Source organism: Oryctolagus cuniculus, chromosome 1 (genome assembly GCF_051225735.1).
Source record: "Oryctolagus cuniculus isolate XC-2025 breed Fujian yellow rabbit chromosome 1, ASM5122573v1, whole genome shotgun sequence".
Classification (NCBI taxonomy): domain Eukaryota; kingdom Metazoa; phylum Chordata; class Mammalia; order Lagomorpha; family Leporidae; genus Oryctolagus; species Oryctolagus cuniculus.
In genome coordinates, this window is record NC_142867.1 from 98,033,240 (window position 1) to 98,039,239 (window position 6,000).

At 40.0% G+C, this 6,000-nt stretch overlaps 1 long non-coding RNA gene across 1 annotated transcript in view; it reads left to right on the forward strand.

Moving 5' to 3' along the window:
* LOC138850538 (uncharacterized) overlaps nt 1–5,391 on the forward strand; it is a 52,590-nt gene extending 47,199 nt beyond the window's left edge. The window contains exons 2-3 of the long non-coding RNA XR_016219792.1: nt 4,614–4,757; nt 5,159–5,391. This is a non-coding gene — a long non-coding RNA (uncharacterized LOC138850538). The remainder of the gene's footprint in view (nt 1–4,613; nt 4,758–5,158) is intronic.
* The last annotated feature ends 609 nt before the right edge of the window (nt 5,392–6,000 follow it).

Genomic DNA, 6,000 nt, shown 5'->3' on the forward strand with positions numbered 1-6,000 from the left:
AGTACTAGAACAAAAAAAAATACTAAAATGGATAGTATTACATTGTACATCAACAGTCAGGACAAGAGCTGATCAAGTCACTGTTTCTCATAGCGTCCATTTCATTTCAACAGGTTTCCTCTTTGGTGCTCAGTTAGTTGTCGCCGATCAGGGAAAGCATATGATATTTGTCCTATGGGACTGGCTTAATTCACTCAGCATAATATTTTCCAGATTCCTCCATCATGTTGCAAATGACTGGGTTTCATTGTTTTTGACTGCTGTATAGTAATCTAGAGAGTACATATCCCATAATTTCTTTATCCAGTCTACTGTTGATGGGCATTTGGGTTGGTTCCAGGTCTTAGCTATTGCGCAGATAGCTTTTTTGTTTGCCAATTTAATTTTCTTTGGGTAAATTCCAAGGAGTGGAATGGCTGGGCTGTATGGTAGGGTTATATTCAGGTTTCTGAGGAATCTCCAGACTGACTTCCATAGTGGCTTAACCAGTTTGGATTCCCACCAACAGTGGGTTAGTGTCCCTTTTTCCCCACATCCTCTCCAGCATCTATTGTTGGTAGATTTCTGAATGTGAGCCATTCTAACTGGGGTGAAGATCACTAGCAATCAGGGAAATGCAAATCAAAACCACAATGAGGTTTCACCTCACCCCGGTTAAAACTCTTTTTCTATTCCTGTTGTGGTTTCACTGCTTCTGCCAATGCATTTCTCCATGTCTACAATGACAAACAGAAGGTCCAACTCTAGAGGAGTTTATGCCCTAAATCCTGGCACTGGTTAATAGGTTAGGTACATAGCAAGAGGGAACGTTCAGATATAATTATTATTAGAGAGCTCAAAACAAGAGTAGCTTGGGTATCCAGCTGGGCCCAACCTAATCACATATATACTTAAAAGCAGAGAACTTTCTCCAGCTAAAAGCTGAAGAATTACAGCTGAAGTCAGGGTAAGGTTGCAGGTTTTCAGTGCAGTAATTAAGATACTAACTCTCACGTTAGAGTGTCTGGATTTGAGTGATGGATTCATTTCTGACTCTAACTTCCTGCTAATGTTCACCCTGGGAGGGAGCAAGTGATGGCTCAAGTAGCCGGGTCTCTACCACTCATGCGAGGAAAAAAAGATTAGATTCTATACATTCCTGGCTTTGGCTTAGTCAGCCCTGGATTTTTCAGTCATTTGGGGAGTAAGACAGTAGATGAAAGACCTCTGTATCTGTCTTTCAAATAAATAAAAATAAAATAAATGGAATTCACAGTGAATTAAAGCACAAGATAACTTCAATGTGATATTGTTTGAAGATGAAGGGGTCCCCGCATTAAGAAAATGAAGGCTTTGGTATTCCTAGCACAAGGAGCTGAATTCTGCCAGCAACCTGAGTGTTCCTGGAGGCAGATTCTTCCTCTGAGCTTCCAAATAAAAGCTCAACATAGTTTAAACCTTGACTTTGGCTGGCTGTGTGAGACTGTGTGAGACTTGACTTTGCTACATGTAGAGGATTCAGCCACACTGCAGGGTTTTCTGATCCATAGAAACTGAGATAATATATTGTTGTTTTAAACAACTTAACTAAGTTTATACAACACATTTTTAATGCAGATGCAATAAACTAATACAGTTATCTCTTTATTTTTATTTTATAAATTATTCAATGTGACTCAGGCTTTTCTTTGTGATATTTTTAACTATTACTAGTATGTTTCTTGTTATATAATTTATTTAAAGTTATCCAGAGGATATTTCACTTCTTAGCTTGCTTATTGGCCATGAAATCTCTCTACTCATCCTATTAAGTTGATTTATACACTTGTCTCAGGACTTTTACCCTATTCAATAATTTTTTTAGTCAATTCTATAATATCAGGAGGTACTCCACACACAAATGGAATCAAAATGGACATCTTGCTTTTCTTTTGTCCCATTGAACGTATTATGAAGAATTTCCTAAACCAATGAAACCAAATCTAACACCTAGGAAATTGTCTATTCTTTTCCCTTTGCCAGAAGCTATATAGTGTAATGTTAATGCCACATGGTAGCTTTTACAAAGCTCATAGTTCCATTCAGTCCTCACCTGTGACATCCTCAACACCCAGTAACTTTCTTTGTAGTGCAGTTTTAGGGCACAATAAACAATACACTAGGACAGAAGGTTGAAAATTTCATTCTCTGAGGTTTTCTGAAATAAGCCTTTGATTCAAGTGGAATATCTATGTCACTAAATGTTGGGTACTTCAGGCATATGAAATTGATGCACAGAGGAAAGAATAGCTCAAGATACTGTAGGAAGTAGATAAAGGCTCCACTTAAAAATTTAGGTATGGAAGCTCACTAGCCCTAGGAAAACATGAAAAGAAGAAAAATTAATACAAGTGTATATAGCCTGTACAGGAACTAAGGTAGGAGCTCAATCTCATATCTCACATTTAAAGCTTATAAATTGAATGCAAAAATAAGTCTGTGTCAAACCAACAGTTTTCAGGCATGAAATCATGACTCTGTCCAACACCTGTACCCTCTAACCAAAAGCCTCAATAAACTCCCAATGTGGTAGATAAGTGCCAAGTTCTGGAAGTTCTATGGATTGGCCCATCTTCCACTGCCTTCGCAGTCACATTAGTAGGGGGTTTAGTTGGAAGTAGAGCATCTGGGAATCAAACTGGTCCTCCAGGGCCGGCGCCGCGGCTCACTAGGCTAATCCTCTGCCTAGCGGCGCTGGCACACCGGGTTCTAGTCCCGGTCGGGGCGCCGGATTCTGTCCCGGTTGCCCCTCTTCCAGGCCAGCTCTCTGCTGTGGCCAGGGAGTGCAGTGGAGGATGGCCCAGTTGCTTGGGCCCTGCACCCCATGGGACACCAAGAAAAGCACCTGGCTCCTGGCTCCTGGCTCCTGCCATCGGATCAGCATGGTGCACTGGCCGCAGCGCGCCAGCCGCGGCGGCCATTGGAGGGTGAACCAACGGCAAAGGAAGACCTTTCTCTCTGTCTCTCTCTCTCACTGTCCACTCTGCCTGTCAAAAAAAAAAACCAAAAAAAAAACCACAAAAAACTGGTCCTCCAATATGGGAAACCAGCGTTCCAAGCAGCAACTCAACCCACTGTGCCACAACGCTGGCCCCAGAATTTCAGAGGGACACTTCTTAACTCACTATAAAGAGAATACTAAGAGAAATTGAGTTATCTATGATTCACATTCATTTTTTTTGAAAGCGTGACTGGTTTCTCTACTTCAGGTCCAGCAAGGCAAAAGTCAAAGCTTTGGATGACTTGAGATTGTAGGGCTACCCTCCCTGCATACTCATTCAGATTGGTGGCAGAGTTCAGTTGTGAGTGGTTGCAGGACTGAGGTAATATTTTTCTTTCTAGCTGTTAGACCAGGCTAGCTGTAGAGGCTACCTATTTTCCTTGGTTCATGGGCCTTATCTTCAAAGCCAGCAATGGCAGGTTGTGTTTTTTTCATACTGCAATGTCTCCTGTGGCTTCTGCTTCTACCTCATCTATTCAAGTTGCTCTTCTGCCAAACATCTTGGATTTCCTTGTTTTGTATCTCTCTTCCTACAGTCAGAGAAATTTTGTACTTTAAAGGGTTCATGTAATTCCACTGTGTTCACCCAGTTAACCAAGGAGCATTTAGAAGTATCAAATTCATTATATTTGCAAAAATCTTTTTTGCTGTGTAATATAATATGTTCTCAGGTTCCAGGTATTAGGATATGGACATCTTTTGAAGGGAAAAGTAGTATCAGCCTACTATAAATGGTAAAAAATATAATGATTCTTTGTCTATTCATATTTCTAAGTTTCATATTTGTGACTAGGTTTTTGCCCCTAAAATCCTCTTGTTCCTTAGACAAAGCACACATTAAGGGCACTGATAATATTTTTGCTTTTCATTTCATTATTTTTTCTCTTCTATTTGTGACCAGTATGTTCTTATTTAAAGCTTGTGACTGTGAGCTTAAAGAAGCATATTAGTAGCCTTTGTTCTTTTCTCATGGAGTGCCTTAAAGATAAATGCTCCATAAAAACTATAAATTAACAATTTAATTAAAAAACATGTGAATTAATGAGATTGGAGATCAGATTTCCAACTGAGCTAATTCACTGTATTTTTTCCAAACTAGAGGATCAGTCATTTTTTTCCCTAGAAAACCCCACAGTACAAAAATTTGATAGTCTTTTTTCCTATGAATTGAACAATTTGAATAAAAAACTAAATAAACATTTTTGATTCTTGAAAGAACCATCTTCACTTCACTTGTTTTAAGATGTGGAATATAAGAAGAAATTAAAATATGTTAAAGAGGCAGGAATTGCAGCTTGAGGCCACCACTTGTGATACCAGTGTGTTATATTGGAGTACTGTTTCTAGTCTCAGATGCTCTGTTTCAAATACAGATCTCTGCCATGTACCTGGGAAAGCATTGGAATATGGCCTGAATACTTGGATCTTTGAATAGGATGGAGTTCCAGGCTCCTGACTTTGGCCTGGCTCAGTCCCGGCCACTTATGCCTTTCAAATAAATAAAATAAACCTTTAAAAAATCATGTACAAAATAAGTTTGTGATTTTCTTTACCTGTTTTAATAAGTTTATGTTTGTCTTTCTTGTTTTCAAAGGTGCTCTCCCATATTTCTATTAGATGAGAACATCACATTTGGCCTGATTCTCCTGAGATTAGAGATGTATCAACACACTGGTCCAGTATTTCAGATAATTCCTTGAGTTTCATTGTGTTTACTTCTAAAACTTATTTAAAGCAAGTATGTATAGTTAAACCTATTATAAGTCTAAATATTATAAGTATGTATAGTTAAACCTATTATATGTCTAAATATCTAAGAGTAAAAATTGGCTACAAATGTGGCAGGAATAATTATTATTGTATTTTTAAAGTATTAATGTGTTTTTAAAATGACATTTTCCATCTACATTTCTTGATTTGCAGTATAGATTTTTTTAACAGTTATATTCAAAACTAGGAACTGTGATTTAAAACCACTTTAAACAAATTCCCCTTTGGGGCTTGTGCTGGGTGGGAGAGGGAGTAGAAGGTAGGACGGAAGTGAGAGTGGGAGGGTGGGTATGGGTAAATCTGCCACCTGCAATGCTGGCATCCAATATGGGTGCTGGTTTGTGTAACAGCTTCTCCCTTCTGATCCAGCTCCCTGCTAACGGCCTGGGAAAAGCAGTGAAAGGTGGTCCAAGTGCTTGAACCCCTGTCACCCATGTGGAAGACCTGGAAGAAGCTCCTGGCACCTGGCTTTGCCCTGGACCAACCCTACATGTTCAGACCATCTGGGAAATGAACCAGTGGATGGAAGATCTCTCTTTATGACTCTCTTTGTGTGTAATTCTGACTTTCAAATGAATAAATAAATCTTTATAAAAAATCCACTCTCCCCCAAAGTATTAATATGCTCTAAATGCATGGAAATTGAGGAATGGACTGAATTTCTTTTCTGGCTCTTAGTGAGGATTTCACTTTGCTTTCCCACATCTCTAGGAGGAAATATCTCAGTTGGGATAGGGGTCTGGATCTTGTCAGGGGAGGGAAACTGACTTACACTTTGACATCTATCTCCCCAGCTATCAAGTTTCATTTCTTCATTTGCTCTAACCAAGGAAGGAAATACTGAGTTTGTCTTTTGGTTTTATGATGTTGCAACAGTACATAACAGATGATTAACAGAAGAAAGCAAGGCATTAGGAACTTAGATGGCTCTGAGATTGTAAAATGTCACTCCCCGTCTTCGTGGAGGAACGACACAGGACCCTGCGCTGTTCTTTTGTCTGCTCGGCCCTCCCCGGGTTTGCTGCTGGTTCTTCCCGGGTTGGCTACCGTCCCTTCCACCTCCGTGGAAGGGCGGTTCCCCCTGCCACTTTTCCCCACTTCCGCGGGGGAGCGGCACACCGCCGGCCAGCTCTCTCGGGGGCTGCACAGGTGTTCCTTCAGATAGATGTTCCTCGTGCATGTTGTCTCTCTCCTCCTTTATAGTCCTCTTC